We start from the raw sequence: 17738 nt of genomic DNA, 5'->3' as shown, positions 1-17738 counted from the left end.
GTGTCAGGAAACAAGTCAATGCACAGACAGCACTGCACATAAAGATGGAAAGGAACCTTTTCTCTCCACTGCTGTTTGCTTACAGTGACTTTCAGAAGCTCAGACCCTTCTAGATCTCATTTCTGTCTCATTTTCTAGTTATTAATTCACTTCTTTGGGTGGAGAGGCGAGTGGAGGAGGGGAACGCCATGCTTTGCAATAACCAACCGCCAAGGAAAGTGCAAAGCAAGCTTCATAAACACAAAGCGTGCATCTCAGCCTCCAAGGTTAGATAGGATTCAGTATGGCTGAAGCCCACCACAGCTGCAGACTAAATCTCAGGTTCTGAGCAACTCAATCCCAAATGGGGCTGAGTAGCCCAGCCAACCTCCTTGACCCAAACCGGAGTGGTATTTTGTGATACTCGAAGCAACCTTCCCCAGGGAAGGTGAGGCAGCCGAACCGTCACAGGCCCTTGTCCTAAAGCTGTTGTCGGCAGGCAGAAGGAATTCCCGGGAGCTCACACCTGAAGTACACTGTGGCTAAAACAAGCACAGCTTAAAAGTTAAACAATCATTTGTTGCAGGTTTATTTTAATCATTAGCTTTGGGACTTACAAGATGATTACTTTGCGGGTTAATTATTTTCTGTGCTGTGACTTTCCAAACCTAATTGCTCAACTTCATTATTGTACATAGTGATCCATGGCTGGTTCCTAAAATTACCTGTCCAAATATTTTCCCTTTTGATTGTCACTGAGAATTTGCTATTTTTCTCCCTGAGTTAGGACTTTGCATAGGTGACTTGGTAGAGAGAAGCCAGTGTGATTTTGAAGATAAACCTGGAACTGTCACTTAGTGTGTGATAAAACTCGCTTGGCAATACGACTAGGATTTAAAAGAAGACTTTCAGGGTTTTGCCCAGGTGAAGCCTGATTAGCTTCAGGCCAGCGGTTCTCAAATTTTAACATGCATCACAATCACCTGGGGCCTTGTTTAAACACAGTTTCTGGAAGTCCATCCCCAGGGATTCCCATGCAGTAGGTCAGGGCCAAGACTCACACATTTGCAGTTCTAACATGCCCACAGGTGATGCAGATGCCGTGAGTGCAGGGACCATGCTTTGAGAACCACTGCTTTAGGCCAATCTCCATGAGAAAAAGTCCCTAACCCTCCTAATTGAAGTTTTATTTATTTTTTTAAACTTTTTTAATTGTATGGTATAACATATGTGCAAAGCAAAGATTAAAGTTTATTTTGAATACTGATCTTAATGTCAGATGCTATTCTTGAAGGGCATTACTTTCTATCCTAATATAATTCTCAGGCCCAAGATTTCACCCAGCCTCTGAGACACAGAGAGGATGGCAGCAGTGGAGAAAAAAAAATTGTCAGGAGCTCAGGAAGCGTACTCAAGGAATGGCACTCTGCCTGCCATTTATTGAGAGTTGATTACTATTTTTTTAATGAATACATGAGTGAGTAAATACAATAGAATTTCAAAGCTTCCATGCTTCAGGAAAGAAATCTTAATCAAGAGTTTACATGCTCCATGTTTTATTCATATTGAAAGATATAAATACATGTCATATTTAGTTTTATAAAGTGTATATACATATTTTGTGGGAAAAGGGGATTAAATAATACTTTAAATTCTTCTAGGGAGTTGGAACTATGGGATGAATCACTTTCGAAAGCAAAATCCTTTCGTGATTAAAAACATTACTCTCTACTGTATCTATGTTTTCAATTTGGGATTGACTAATTTTAAGTGGGAAATAGTGCATTTTCATTTTTAAGAATCACCAACTTTGCTTTTTACTTACTGAACAAAATAAAAGCTTGCGTTTCTGCTGGATGTTTTAAACCTGAAATCATAATCTACTTTTCATTTCCTGCCTCAGCTGAAATTTTTATCCTAAAATTGGGGTCTTTTAACAAATCATCAATCTTAACAGCAGCAGAAAACGTTGAGTCGATATCACACAACACTAACCTAAGATGATCCTGTTCATTTTGACTGGAGTTTGTAATTCCCTGAGAGTGATAAACCAAATTACTGTGCCCTGCTTTGTGAATTACTTAAAGTGAATTCCCAATAAGGTAACAGGCAGTGTTTCTCACCTCACTTTGCAGTGCGCCTTCAGGTCTGAGGTTTTCCCTCCCAGCGTAAGGCCAGAGCAGCCTCCTGGGAGAGGACCCCACTGGTCCCAGGGTGCCCTTCCAGCCTCCTGGGAGCGGACCCCACTGGTCCCAGGGTGCCCTTCCAGCCTCCTGGGAGCGGACCCCACTGGTCCCAGGGTGCCCTTCCAGCCTCCTGGGAGCGGACCCCACTGGTCCCAGGGTGCCCTTCCAGCCTCCTGGGAGAGGATCCCAGCAGGGGAGGCTCCAGGAGCAGGAGAGCAGCCGACTCTTCCCCACCCTCACCCCTGCTTTGGCTGTTCCATAGCATCATTCCACATGGATTGATGTCTCCTGCCGTACCTCCCCACCAAAGGCTCAAAGTGGAGAATGAATGCAGAGTGCTATCAGCAGCTTTCAATCCAGCAAATATTTATTGAGCACCTGCTCTATGCCTGGTGCTACAATGGGCTCTGACAGCTCCTGGGTGAATATGACATAGCATTTTATTACAAGGTGGTTACAACAGAGAAGTCTATTTTTCATCACCTTGCAATAGCCATCCCCTTCATAAAGCTTTTCAAACTGGAAAATACTCCAGTGTGCCTGGAGCCACAGATTAAACTGGTTGCAGCTTCCTGAAGTTTCTACTTTCCTTGATCATAATTACTTCATTTCCTTGATTTTATAGCATAGACTTTTCTTACTCATATTTTAAGCTTCTGAAATCTGCCTGGGTGCTTCTTATACTCGAAGTAGGTGTTTAGATAGGTGATGGGCCTCTCTTTCTTCTGATAATAATAACATGTTTGAGTAGCGTCTTAGAATGATGACTTATTATTGAAGAATTCAGGAATTTAAGACACTATTTTTATGTTAAGTATTTAAGACTATTTCACAATATATCGATTTTAGGGACTTCAGATTTTAGATAAAATGATAAAAACCTTCAAGGAAGTCTCTCCCTTATCCCTCTAGGCTGGACCCCTAGAATCCTTGAATATGAATTTTCTCTTTTTTTTTGCCTGTCCCATTAAAGATACTTCAGGGAAAACTGAGAAATGCTTGGTTAGATTATGCAGGGCTTTTTAATGCTAAAGCAAGAATGCTAAGAAATCTGAAGGAAGACCCTGATGCACAGCATGCCAATCAGAATCTGGACCTGGAAACAATGAGGCATAAAAACTTTCTGATGAAGTGATTTGTTTTCCTTTTATAAACATCCTAGAAGAATTCCTTTCTGCACTGGACTTTTAACTGCAGCAGAACTCTTGGCTCTTTTTAATCATCCCAAACAAAGCTGGTCTATCATTTCCTGCGACATTGTTGTGTTTTTCCGTCTTGCCCTTCGCCTCGATTCTTTGTACTCGCACGAATTTTGGACCCCGCTGCTTCTCACTCTTCACCGTCCTGCCACCTGTCCAGGCGTGAGCTCTGCTGTGATGCCCAGCAGACCGTGCCTTTCCCGCCAAGGGGGGCAGACGCTCTGTGGAGCATTGTTTTGGGGGCCACGCTGCTGTCGCGATCGCTGTCCCTACAGGACACTGGTCAACAGCTGCGAGAAGCCTCCCATCCCAGACGGTATAAAAAAAAAGACGGCCTGGAAAAGTGACTGCTCAGAGCATCAGTTCAGAGGTCACCGCAACCGACCGAACAATACGCGATTATTCAATGGCTCCAATTCATTTTCCTCTACTCCTCCCCCACCGTTACCCTTGAGAGAAAACTAATTTGCAGAAAAATAGCCCCTGCCAGCTAACTTCTCCTCCTAAATGTATGATGACCACAAATTCTTGTGTCAGCGGGTACTGATTCACACAGTCAATGCACAAGGCTTCTGAAAAGCAGTCTTTTCCTTTAAAAACATCCTCCCGCCCCCTTCCCTTTTTTCTCCTCTGTCCGGGAAGATGCTTTCTTTTCCCTTCAGTCTTTGCTTCTCCCTTTAACATCATGAGTACTGAAATTCGCACCTTCTCTTTTCAGTTCACTCCCTTCCTAGTATTAACGCGAGCAGCAATGGGGAAATGCGCGCAATTTTTCCAGGCTCTGCACCCGGCGGAGCGCACAGGTGATGGATTAAATGCACCGCGCTCTACCTTACAGATCACTATTTAAGCGAAGCGCTGCGCGGGCTGGTGATACATGGTGCTCCTCCCCGCGCGAGCAGGGTTGCCCGGGCTGCCCCCGCCGCTGTCTCAGTAAATAATGGAGCTAATGGCATTTGGTGCAAATGAGACTCCTATAGAACACGTCGGGCCTGTTTATCTCCTTATAATTTCTCTTTGTCAGGAAGCCTGCTCTCTCTTTCCTCTCCCCAGCTTCACCAGTGGAGCTGCCTTGGTTATTGGAGGAGGGGGGGCAAGCGGCGTGGAGGGAAGGTCTCCCGGAGTTCAAGATTTTGTAACTCATATCGAACGCCAGGAAGAACGGGTTCCAAGGTCAGGTTAAGAATAAAGAAAATTGATTTGGAGGTCAGGGTCACAATGTGAAAGGCCCTGAATGCTGCCAAAATATTTTCATTATACCTCTTTTCGGCATGGAAAAGACCAGCCGCTGCGTATGGAGTCTACAAAGAAGGAGGTGAGGCTGCAGAGAGAAAACTAGGGGAATCAGAGGTCTAGCAGTGATTTATTGGCTTTTTGCTTCCCTAATTTCATTGCCTGGCATTGCCACCCATGTGGTGTCGTCCACATATTTGCGTGGATGGACAGGCATTGATAATGATGCTTTTTCCCGCTGATGGGGCAATCCCAGGCTGGGATCTGAACGCTCTCTCCCGTGCAGAGAAGCTGGATACGAGTTCTCCCGATTCTATTTGCAAGAGTCAGCTATTTCATGCATCACTGTGATTCCACTTTTTGCCCATGCCTACAACATATCTACAAGGGCTGTATATTTTAACAAAATCCTGTTATTACTGGAGCTCTGACCCGATTCTGTTTCTATATTCTGAAACAGAAAAGACTACAGTGGCATGAAATTAGCAACACGTTCTGCTAGTGTGTTAATTGTGTGAGAGTTTTTGGCAGGAGACTCTCCTAACACCACACGAATTTGTTTTTTATTTAAATTGGGTAGTGATTTCACGTTGCATTTAAAGAGAAGCATCGTGGTTTAAACCACTTGGGATTTACTGTATGTTGAGGAAAAGAAAAAAAAAATCTGCCTAATGCAGTGGTGCAGAAGGAATTATGTAATTTTTTAACTTAGCAGGGAAGCTGCTAGCACTGATTAGTAGTATGCTATGAGAAAGTGGCATTCCCAGACAGTGTTTGGAATGTTCTTGGGCCCCAATACAGTATCCAAACGCAGGAGTATCTGGTCAATGGCAGATTTCTTGCTTTGATAACACTCAACACACATGAAAGCTAGAAAATCAGAATCTCCCAGGCCAGAGGGCCTGTTTTTCTCCAATGGATAGCCCTTCTGAATCTCCAAAGGCCAAAGGTCACATTGTATGAACATAGTTGCCCCCCAATAAATATGTGGATGGGGGAGAAATCCCAAGACATGAGAAGGGTAAGGAGACAAGGCAATAGGTCTATCTCACATCTTGGAGGCCTCATCCTAGGGACTAGGAGGTCGTTCTCAATGAAGAAAGAAGGTACGAGAGTGTTTACTGAATACTGCTTATCTACCAGACGAGCCACTGGCTCACCCACGTCGTTTCATTCAACCCTGGCCTAGATCTGTGATTCTCTGCCCACCCCCAAATCAGCAGCCCTCTAACGGCTTTCTCCTGGCCTCTCGTCCATCTCCTCCCCCTTCATTTCTCTCCCTTTCCCACCTCCCAGTGCTTAGCTCTTCACTGAGAGAGGCTGAGCTGCCCTGGCCCCCTGCTAGCTCTTGCCCTGCCTCTGGCCATGTGGCTCAGCTCAGTTCCCAGCAGAACAGGCAAAGGCTTTCCTCCTCGGCGCCATCATTTGCTGTCACATCCTTCCCCAGAATAATAAGCCAAGGCCTGAATTTTATTTCCGACATTTAGCAGAAAGACTCAGCACGCGACTCAGATCCCAGCTCTCCCACCTGCCCTTGGGCAGAGTTTTTACTCCCTGGACCTCAATTTCTGCATCTGTGTAATGGACCATTGCTCTTACGGTAAGGATTAAACAGACTGAGGTAGAGCTCTCTGCCCTGTGGCTGCCTCCTGGCCCCTCAAGTCCCTTTGCTTCCTGCCCACCAGGAGTGGCAGTTACATTTACTGACCCCATATTAATGTGCCAGGCACCATGCTGAGCTATGGATGAGTAGAGATGTCCCAGAGGTACCACCCGGTACACCTCATTTACTGATTAAACCCCTGATTTAATCCTCTCAACAACCTTGAAGAGGAGGTTTTCCCATCCATATTTTCCATTTAGGACATCCGAGGCTTTCAAGGTGAATCAGGTAAAGGGCAGAGCCAGGCTTTCACTGATTTCTCTGATTCCAAATATATTTCTTTTATCTCAATGGTTTGCCACTCTGGCTATCGGGAAAGCTTTGAAAAACATCGCTAACCAAGACCCTACCCCAAACCAACTGAATGGAAGTGGAATTGAGCAAACAGTATGTAAGGAATCTAAGCTGATGCTCAACACACCGTACCTACCACTGCCCATATACATACCCATGAACTAGGGCTTCTTAACTAAGAGAGGAATCTCAAATACTGACTGCTCAGTAACAATGATAATGTATTTACCATTTATGAAGCATTTACTATGGCTCAGGTACTTTATGTTATCACTGATTGTCACAGCAATTATGCAAGAATGAAATGCAGCCAATCAGCTGCTTTAAGAATTTATTTTGAATGACTTAGTATCTGGTGCATTTAAGCTCTCAGCCAATAGTGTTGTTCATATCATCATCATCTCTTGAGTCCTCACGGCAACCCCCAGCACTGGCTCTGTCTCCTGAACATCCCTGGAATCTGTCCACTTCTCACTGTCCTCCTGCCACCACTTTAGCCTGAAAGCTCATCTCCTCTCACCTGGATGTCTCACCTGTAATAGGCTTCTAACAATTCCTAGCAGCCAATCTCTTCCGATGCATTTTCTACAACAAAGCCAGGACAATTTAAAAAAAAGAAAAAAGAAAAACCAAATATCTAACCTTCCCTGGCTTTAAAATGGTGATAGCAGTCAGCCCTACTGTGTAAGGTTGTGTAGGTTGAGCCCTTCATAAAATACCCAGCGGAGGGAGCAGGCGCACTGAAATCCTCTCCTTGCTCTGCTTTTCAAGCCCCAGACCTGTGAGACTGCATCTTGGGCCCTAAGCAAGGGGTGCCTTTTGGTGCTTCATGGGTCCAGAGTGTGTGTTTGTGTGTGTGTGTGTGTGTGAGTGTGCCACGTGGCACATGGTTTGGTTGGGGGAATAGGCATGCACCTTTCTAATTCACACAATGTTCTGTATGTATGAACAACTGCCCTGAAATTGAACCTACCCTACTATGTCATTGTGTTGGATAAGTGTGAAAATTTAAATAAAATGGAGGTTCCCTTGGGGAGTTGAAATTTGAACCCCGGCTGCCAGCATCTAATTCTCCTATTAAAACCTCTGCTGTTTCCCTTGGAATGTAGAGAAATGATGAGGATTCAGGGGGGATTCTATGAAGGAAGTTCCTTGGGCAGGCAGACTGTGAGAAGCTGCACAGTCCCTCCCTTCTAGGCCAAGGTTATGCCAACAAAAGCCAACCAGTTTGCTCCCCACTCCTCTGTCCCCTCTGCCCCCCAAATGCAGTAAAACTTCTGATGAAGAAATCTTTCTCAGGAAAGCAAGATTTAGGTGATATGGGAAAACGGTTATGGTGGGCATCTGACCTCTGTTCCAAGTAGATTCATTCAAGGCTACCTACTTGATAAGTGAGGTAGAGATAAGGGAAATGAGAGTTTAATGAGATAATCTATCACTATTATTCACTATCAGATCATTGCCTTCACTGGCCCTAGGATTTGACAATCTTTGAGCTTTACCCAAGGTGTGTGTTTCTGGAAAACAGCGAAGTTTGAGAAATGCCCCCCATTCCTTGTGTTCCAGAAAACTGCTTCCCTCAAAGAACCCCTTTCCCCATGTGACTCACGCAAGATGTACAGATACTCCCTTGATTATGTGTAACAAGGCAGCCACAGGCCCTCCAAATTTCCTCTTTATCTCAGAGATGATTAGCTGAATTACTAGTACTCATTCGTCTATTGGAACAAAATGCTTGCTAATCAAACTTTGGCTAATCTCTCTTTCCCCTAGACTCCTGAACTTTGGTCTACCCTCAACCTGAACCAGAATACAGCTCCACTTTATGGGCCCCTCCCAAAATAGACTGCTTCCTCATAAAACATTCTCTGTTCTACTATTTGAACATGCCACCCCCTCATTCCACTTCTGAAATGGTCACCAGGTAGCCCATTTTTTCCAGGACCTCTCCCTTGTTTGCTTGCAAAAGCCTCTGCTTTCCCTGTCATGGGACGTCCACCTCCTGATGTCTATAATCAGGGATTTACCCTGCCTCGTGTTTGTTAATAAGTTGCTTACTTCACCTAAAGATAAGTTCTTCTCTTTTCACTTCTACCTTATCAGCAGGTTCAAAGTGGACAAAGTCAGAAAATTCTAGCTACCTCCTTCCACACATGCACAAAGCAACAAAATTCTGACCTACGGTTACCTACACATAATTATACTAGTAAAAATCATGCCCACTCAACATGCCAAGCTGCCATTTTGAACATGCAATGGATGCATAGACATGATTTGTAGTAGCACGTGCTCCACTTAACTCAGCCACCTGACCTGGGTAATCTCACCCCATCCTACCTCATTTCCCTAAACCAGCCTCCTCTGGGTTACATAAAAGTCACAAGCTTTTGTAAGTCAGAGAGACATATCTGAGCTGCCTGCTCCTGTCTCCTTACTTGACTGCCACTTAATAACAATCTTCTTTTTCTCAAAATCCTGGTTTCACGGCATTGACTTCTGTGCTCATTAGGCCATGAGCACCCTTGAGTGGTAACTCTTCCCCACACCTGCTTCTTTACTCATCTCCATAAATAAAGAAAAACGCCTTTAGCCCAACCCTTGAGAAGCTTGCAGACCTTATGATCAGAGCTGACTCTCTGTTACAGTAGTCCCTTTTCCCCTTGCAATGATCCTTTTGAATAAAGTCTCTCCTTACCAGGTCTGGATTTGTTTTTTTTTCATTTGAAATGTTGAACATTTAGAAGTAGACTTTGCCTTAGAAATAACCTATTCCAATGGTTGGCAATCACGAGCCACTTTATATGTATGTAAGCTTGCACATGCTCACTAAAACATTTTTTTATCTTTGAATATTGTGTTTTTGTCTTTGAATAGAAAATGTTAAACCTTTGGACAGCTCATGCTCAGTTCTGGGTGACAGTTGCACATCTTTAATTAATGAAAATAAAAATGAACTCACCGTGACCCAAAGTCAAACTCAGAGCCCACAGCAGATTCCCAGTTACCAAGCCAGAGTTTATTTCAACCATACCACGCCATCATTTTCCTAACATTTAGGTTAATGAACAGTTTTGACTGATAATTAATTCAAATCACTCAACTTGAATTTCAATACAATGAAATTTTTTTTCACATATCATGTTAAAGAAAATATCACTACTGTAAATTTAAAACCAGAGCCGTTGCCATGAATAGAAATATACACAATAAAAACAAAACATTGTGAGTGAATTCTAGCTAATCACAGTTACCCACAGGAGCTCTTAAGATAAGTCCTGTTTATTCTTTGTTAAGGAAAGGGAGATGGGGAGAGTTTAGTACATGTCTGAAGAGTGTTAACAGAAAACTGGCACTAAACTGAGGCTTTCTCTAGATGTAGTCAGAATAGTTAAAGGCAATAAAAAGGGGAATACTTGCCTTACAAAAATCATCCTATGAGCCCATTGCCTCCAACCCACAGGGAAAGCCCCACGTTGCAGAGCTGGAGATGGCTCCTCTGCCCTTGCCCACTAGTTTCACCTCCTCAGTTAAGCCCAAGGCCTCAGCCCATTTTCCTCTTGGATGGACCATGTCTGCTTCTTCTCCACGGCTCCATGATCCTTTCACCCCCTCTGTTCCCCACTTCCAGGGCCCTGCCTCTATTCTTACTGAGTCTTAGGCCATCACATTCCTAGCTGGAAGGTGAGAGGCTTTGGATCCCAGGGATAGAAGGGGAATTGGTGGGGACTGGAAAGGGAACGTGAATGTCGTATATTCCTTCTCAGTATCCAGGCTTGTTTTGTCTTTTAGTTCTCCTTCCTGTTTCTACTCCTCTTTTGGGAGTACAAGAGGGCCTGAGTGCTAATCCTTACACCCTGATAAAGCCCTTTGGCCCTTCCTCGCCTGATCTTCCTGACCTTTCTCTCTGCTCCTCCTGCTTCCATGACAAGCAGGATATTTCAGTCTTATGCATTGAGTTTTCACTCTGCCCTACCTTCCTCTACATTCTTTAGTGGCAATGCTATTTTGCCATTGAGTGACGCAGACTAGATAGAATATGTAATCATCCAACACTTTCTATTCTGATAACCACCCCACCCCGCTGAATTTTGGAAATTTAATCATCGGAAACCAAACAGAGCGTAGATATAGATACCTGGCATCCTGGTGACTCGAATCTCTCAATTAGCTCCTCCTGTTTCCTGTGTTCCTTGCATTTGTTTATTCTGTAAAGCCCTGATTATCTAAAACTCCTTTATCCAGAAACTCTGTTATCTGAAATGAGGTTGTATTACTGGTTGTGCTTTATTTATTTTGAAAACCGTCTAGCTCACCTGCACCCTTCTTTATCCGATTTAATTCAGTGCTCACCTAGATTCCTGCAATCACCAGCACCCTGGGAATCCCTACTCCAGTTTCTTATTGTTTAACTTCTGCTGCAGAACAACTCCTAATTCAGCCTTCCTCTCAATGGTGGAAACACAGGCCATGTTATCTGAATCCTACGGTTGTTCTGCTCCCCTTGTTCCTGCCTTCTTTAAAACCCACATCAAAAATATTTTTCTTTTGACATTCATAAGCTCCTACAGCAACATGGCCAAAAGGAAAGGATGCTGTCCTACATTTAAGAGACCTGGGTCCTTTGCTATGCTCAAGACCTTTGCAAAAAGAAGGATACCATAGATATGTCCCACAAGTGAAAGGAAAAGCAATGTTGGGTTTTTCAAAAGTGAAGATACTTCTGTAACTGACTAAGAGGGAGTAACGGGGATCAGATTACTTTCCTGCCTAAAACAACCAAACTGAGTAAACTGTATGGCACAGCGGTTTTCAAGACACTGGAAATCAGGCACCAAAAAAACAGTGAGTTCCAAGAGACAGGAAACAAAAATTGCCTCACAAAGTCAACTCTATAATAGTTTACTGCCTTGGGAGAGTTTTCAGGGTCCCCTGTATGGAAGGGAAATCCTGACAGAGTCCATTCGTTTCCCTGAGAGGAGATGGTGCTGAAAGTCCAGATAGAACAAGACAGTCAGAGTTTACAGGACAGGGTTCTGAAGAGGAGAGGGTTGTGCAGAGGAAAAACATCAGATATCTACAGGGGGTCCTCTTTGACAATTCAGCAGAACGCTGAGCAACTTTTGCATGTAACAACCCAAAAGGAAAGGGATTACCACCAACCACTCAAAGGGATTACAGGGATCAGAACTGGGAATAGTGCCTGTTCCCACCAGCCAAACTGAAGAAGCTCATAATTCATGGGGCATTGGGTAGAGTTCTAGAAGGCTCTTTTCTCAGGAGTGAAAAGTAATTTCTCTAGACTAAACACAGCTCTGGGTTCCACCTAACAAATCTTAAAGACAAGACCCAAAAGGTATAAACTGTTTGCAAGTCACTCAACTACATCCCAGAGCAAACTCAAGAATATTTATGACTACAAACATACCCAATACCCAGCAAAATAGAATTCATAGTCTAGCATCCAGTGAAAAAATTACCAAATATGCAAGAAAGGCAGAAAAATATGGCCATAATGAGAAGAAATATCAACCAATCATAACTGACCTAGAACTAGCACAGTTGCTAGAATTAGCCACCAAGGCATTCAAGCAATTATCATGACTGTATTACATGTGGCCCAACTAATGAAGCTATTTGAAGGACCCAAATTGAACTTCTAGTGATGAAGACCACAATTTTTAAGATAAAGTCTACATTTAGATGGAATTCATGTCTTATTAGACTTGCAGAAGAAAAGTTTGAGATACTTGAACGCATAGCAATAGAAACTATCCACAACTAAACAGAGAGGTAAAAGGAAATGAAAAAAATGGAGACTCATTCTATGGAAAACTTCAAGAAGCCCAATATTCGCGTAATTGGTGAGGGTAGAGCTTCATTCCTTTCTCCTAAGAGGAAAAGGAGATGGGGGCGGTGGGGGGAGGGGGGGGGCGACAGAGAAATTATTTGAAGACATAATGGCCTAGAATTTTCCAAATTTGATGAAAACAAGAAGCACACAGATCTAAGAAGCCCAATGAAGCCCAAGCATGGGAAACATCCTAAAGCGAGAAGCATCATAAAGCATTGCTCAAACCAAGTGACAAAGAGAAAATGTGAAAAGTAGCTGTAGAAAAAGACATGTTATGTGCAGAGGAACAATATAAAAAGGACAGCAGCTTCTCATAAGAAACATTGCAAATGAGATGATAGCTGTGCAACATCTTTAAAACACTGACAGAAAAGCTATCAACCTATCATTTGATACCCATTGAAAATATCTTTCAAAATGAAAGCAAAAGAAAGACTTTTCAGACATAAAAATTCAGAAAAAACTAATCTTCAGCAGACCCATACTACAAGAAATGTTAACAGAGTTTCTTCAGACAAATAGAAGGAAAATGACACTAAATGGAAATCTGATGTATTGTCAAGGAATGGCGAGCACTGGAGATGGTTGCAATATGAGTAAATATGTATTAGTTCTTATTATTTACATCTCTTGAAGATAACCAATGTTTAAAAAATAATAATAACAGTGTAAGTAAGGTTTATAATACATGTAAAAAGAAAATGTATGACAAAAATAGCACAAAGCCTGGGAGGGAAGAAATAGTCCTAAGACCCTTAGTTTCTGAGAACCGCCAGTACAAGTTTTCCAAAATCTGGTGGCTTAAAACAATTGAAATGTATTCTCAGAGTTCTGGAGGCTAAAAGTCTGAAATTAAGGTGTTGGCAGGACCAGTTCTCTCTGACATTGCTGGGGAACAATCAGGTCCACACGTCCTGGCTCCTGGTGGATCCAGGTGTTCCTTGGCTTGTGGCAGCACAGCCCTAATCTCTTCTTCTATCTTCACATGGTCATCTTCTCTCTTGTGTCTATCTTTCTCTTCTCACCTTCTTTTAGGGACACCCATCACATTGGATCGAGGGCCCATATTACTCCAGAATGACCTCATTTTCATTAATTTCATCTGCAATGACCCTATTTCCAAATAAGGAAACATTATGAGATACTGAAGGTTAAGACTTCAGCATATCTTTCTAGAGCCACAATTCAACCCATAACATATCACATTATAAGAACAGTAAAACAAAACAAAGAGTTATAGCTAAGAAGAACACAAAGATTAAATGGAATCATAAAAATGACTCAATCTAAAAGAAGGCAGAAAAAGAGGAAATAGGAAACAATGAACAGATGGGAAAAAATAGGCAAGGTGAGATTTAAATCTAACCATATTAATAATTACATTAAATGGTCCAAACAACAAACTTAGTAAGCTGAGGTTGCCAGGTTAAATAAACAGACAAGGCCAACTATATGCTACCTACAAAAAAAAAAACCCAAACGTTTTGGAGAAGAGTTGACATCTTAATGATATTTAGTTTTCCAATTCATGAACACAGTGTATCTCTCCATTTATTTAGGTCTTCTTAAATTTCTATGAGCAATGTTTTGTAATTTTCAGTGTACAGTTCTTAACAACTTTGTCAGATTAATCCTTAAATATTTCACATTTCTGATGCTATTGTGAATGCTATTGCATTTTTAAAATTTCATTCTCCAATTTTGTGTTGTATATAGAAATACAATAGAGTATTTATATTGATCCTATATCCTGTAATATCGTGCAACTTGTTTATTAGTTCTAGTAGCTTTGTTGTAGTTTATGTAGGATTTTCTACATAGTTGATCTGCAAATAAAGAAAGTTTTACTTTTTCCTTTCAACTATGGATGCTCTTCATTTCTTTTTCTTGTCTTATTGCACAGGCTAGCAATGTGGAATAAAGAGGACGTTCTTGCCTTGTTCCTGATTTTGGAGGGAAATCATTCAGCTTTCCACCATTAAGTGCTTTGTTAGATGAATGTTACCCCCTGGAACAATACAAGAGGAATCTGTCCCCTTCTACCATGGAGAACACATATGTTGTCCACTTAATAAGTGCCAGGCACTGGCGATATAGCAGTGAACCAATGAGACAAAATCCTTCATGGGACAGACTTACATCCTAAATGGGGAAGATAGACAATAGAAAAGGTAAATTGGAAAAAATATAGGGTATGGCAGATTGTGTTAAGTGCTAATGGAAGAGAGACAATGTGTCAGGGACCTGAATGGAATATTAGAGATTGTGGCCTGAAAGACCAATGAGCATGCTATCAAGCTTTTTCTTTGACTTGACTATTCTACCTCTCTTACCCCATGGCAACTTCCTTAGGTCAGAAACTCATCATTTCTCTCATGCACTATTACAGCAGCCTCCTAACTCATCTCCTTGCCTCCAATACTCTATGCCCATTCCTGTCAGAGTGTTTCTTTAATGGAGCCCCATTTCTTACAGGGTAAAATTCAAGCTTCCTTGGAGTCTGTAAAGGCCCTTAAATGAGTTTGCCCCTGTTTTTCTAGTCTTATCATTTTCTCTTCTCTCTCTTTGCATCCTACAGCTCAGCCTCACAAACACTCCACTCTCTCATTCTTCTGAAAGGACTCTTCTCAATAAAAGTATCTGATTTTCAAACCTTGTTTTAATACTTAGAGTGGAACCAAACACAGAACAAAGAGATGGGACACAAGTGCAGCCAATCAGACAATAGAACACTCAAATTAGAGCAAGAAAGAGCAAAACTGACACCAACAGAGAGAAACCATTTCCAGGATTATTAGTAACTAATGACATGTTTTTAGCATAGGAGGAAAAAAAATCCCTTAAACATAATTAATAAATTTAATTTATTTAAAGTGAACTTTTTAGTAATATTTTAAGCAAAGATTGAAAATACACAAATTGAATGAAGGGTTTCTTTCAGGATACAAGAACCATTCATTCAGATGCCTGCTAATGGGAGCTTACCGTTGTTATTCACAGGGAAGAAAGAGCAACAGTCAACGGCTACATAACCAGATCTAGTGGACAGCAGAACATCACTGGAATTACACTGGCAGTCACACCCAGACTTCATGTGGAACTGGAACGTGATCTTGTCATACCCTCAGCACCCTTAGCACTCCCTGTTTTAAAGATCCCCTGATGGCTTTCTGCTTCTCCTCCTGTACAATGACTCCTGATTTCCTCTCTCCATCATGCATCCAGACCTCTTAAGACTTCCATTCTTTCACAGCCTATAGCCTATCACTTTCTCCCTATTTGTCTCTCAACCCCTCACATCTACTTAAAATCCCTAAGACACAAACTCTCCAGTATAGAACATCCTTGTGAGGTGGAGCTGTTCACCTGATCATCTCCTAGGATGATGGCCAACTTTCTGGGGATCAGGGATGATCCCTGGTCTAAACCAAGACAGTGGGTACCAAAGATGGTGACTTCTAAACTCTATGTAAGGAAACATTTTAGCTGATTACTTAAAAGAGAATTCTTAAAATGTCATACCCTGTTCTTGGAGCTAATTACTATGTGCCAAGAGCTTCAAACACTGTTGCAGTTATGTATTCCTGTGTAGCAAACTACCCTAAAATTGAGTGGCATAGAACAGCAATACTAGATTTCGTATTATGTTTATCATTCTGTGGGTCAAGAATTTGGCCAGGGAACAGGGGCGGGGGTGGTTTAACTCTGCTCCACAAGTTCTGGGGCCTCAGTTGGGATGGCTTGAATGGCTGGAGGTGGCAAGTTTACCTCAAATGAAGCCTTATGTCTGGGTCCTTGGAGTTTTCTGTGTGGTTTCTGATAGGGCAACTACTTCACTCACGTATCTGGCCCTGGGGCTGGGAAAGTTTTGACAACCATGGCCTGGCCATCATCACTTTCTCACCTAATAGTCTGTGCATGTGGCTGTCCTGGACTTCTTCACCAGTGTTCCAAGTGAGGCTGAACTTCAGTGCTTCTTATGACCTGGCTACAAAAGTCATGCAGTATCACTTCCACCAGATTCTATTGGGAGAGGACTGCGAAGAGGACTGAATGCAAGAAGGTGAAGTTCATTGACGAGCTGTCTTTGGAGAACAGCTGCTTTCTTTGGAGTGTGTCTACCACCCAGACATTCTATCATTAAGCCTTCCCAATAATCTTATTGGTTAAGTTCTATAGCCCCCACTTTATTTAGAAGAACAGAGATTTACAAAGTAACTTCCTAAGATTACATAGCCAGTAAAGGTCAGAGATTAAGGCCCACTCCTTCTGTTCCCAAATCTGTGTTCTCTTCAGTTATTCATGCTACCATTAATTAGTACGAAAAGCCATAAGGGAAAGTGATATTTCACCTTTACTTTAGTCTAGTCTTGGAGAGAATCTTCGATATTGGACTTAATGAAAATAATTAATGGGTTGAATATGACCACAGTCACATAATAGAATGAAAGGCAAATAAGTTGCTCTACTGTTAATTCCAACTTGATTATACATAGTAAAATAATAGTAATAGCAGAAGTAACAGTAACAAATGACATTACTTGAAAGCTAACTATACTTCAGACCTGTGCTAAATGCTTTGTATTAATTTAATTCCTCAGTTAACCTTATAGTCACTTTAGAAGGAATATTATTATCCCTATCAGAAAAAAAACTAGTAGAAGCTAAATAGTTTGCCTAAAGCCACACAACTAGTAAGTGACAAAGGTATGATAAGCACTCAGTGCAGTCTTGATTCTGAAGATGCATTTTTTCTTCTTTTTAATTAGAGAAGTCATAGGTTTGCAGAAAATAGAAAGTTACCCTGTACATCATCCTATTAAAATAATTTGCATTGGTGTGGAACAGTTGCTACAGTTGATGGAAGAATATTATTATAATTGTACTATTAACTATATTCAGTTCACATTATGGTTCCCTGTTTGTGATGTATAGTCTTATGGGGTTTTTTAAAATTTTTGTACTAGAAACATATGTAATCTAAAATTTCCTCTTTAACAGCATTCAAATATATTATTCAGCACTGTTAATAATATTCACAATATTGTGCTAGCATCACCACCATTCCCTACCAAAATTTTTCCATCACACCAAATAAAAACTTTGTACAAATTAAGCATCAAGTCCCCACTCTCTACATGCACTCTGGACTATGTTAACCTATATTCTAGTTTCTAACTGTATGAATTTGCTTATTCTGATTATTTCAAAACAGTGAAATTATATGTTTGTTCTTTTGTGTCTGGTTTATTTCACTCAACATGATGTCTTCAAGATTTATCCATATTGTTGCAGGTATCAGAACTTCATTCCTTTTTATAGGTGAATAATAT

The 17738-nt window shown here is 41.6% G+C and overlaps 1 long non-coding RNA gene across 2 annotated transcripts in view; it reads left to right on the top strand.

Annotated features, from left to right (window-relative positions):
* Window positions 1-16080, top strand: part of LOC143646266 (uncharacterized) — a 47509-nt gene extending 31429 nt beyond the window's left edge. For both annotated transcript variants that reach the window (XR_013157428.1, XR_013157427.1), the window contains one exon: window positions 15406-16080. This is a non-coding gene — a long non-coding RNA (uncharacterized LOC143646266). The remainder of the gene's footprint in view (window positions 1-15405) is intronic.
* Window positions 16081-17738: the final 1658 nt, after the last annotated feature.

The sequence above is a fragment of the Tamandua tetradactyla genome, chromosome 9 (assembly GCF_023851605.1).
Source record: "Tamandua tetradactyla isolate mTamTet1 chromosome 9, mTamTet1.pri, whole genome shotgun sequence".
NCBI lineage: Eukaryota > Metazoa > Chordata > Mammalia > Pilosa > Myrmecophagidae > Tamandua > Tamandua tetradactyla.
This window is presented reverse-complemented; position numbering and strand designations above follow the sequence as displayed.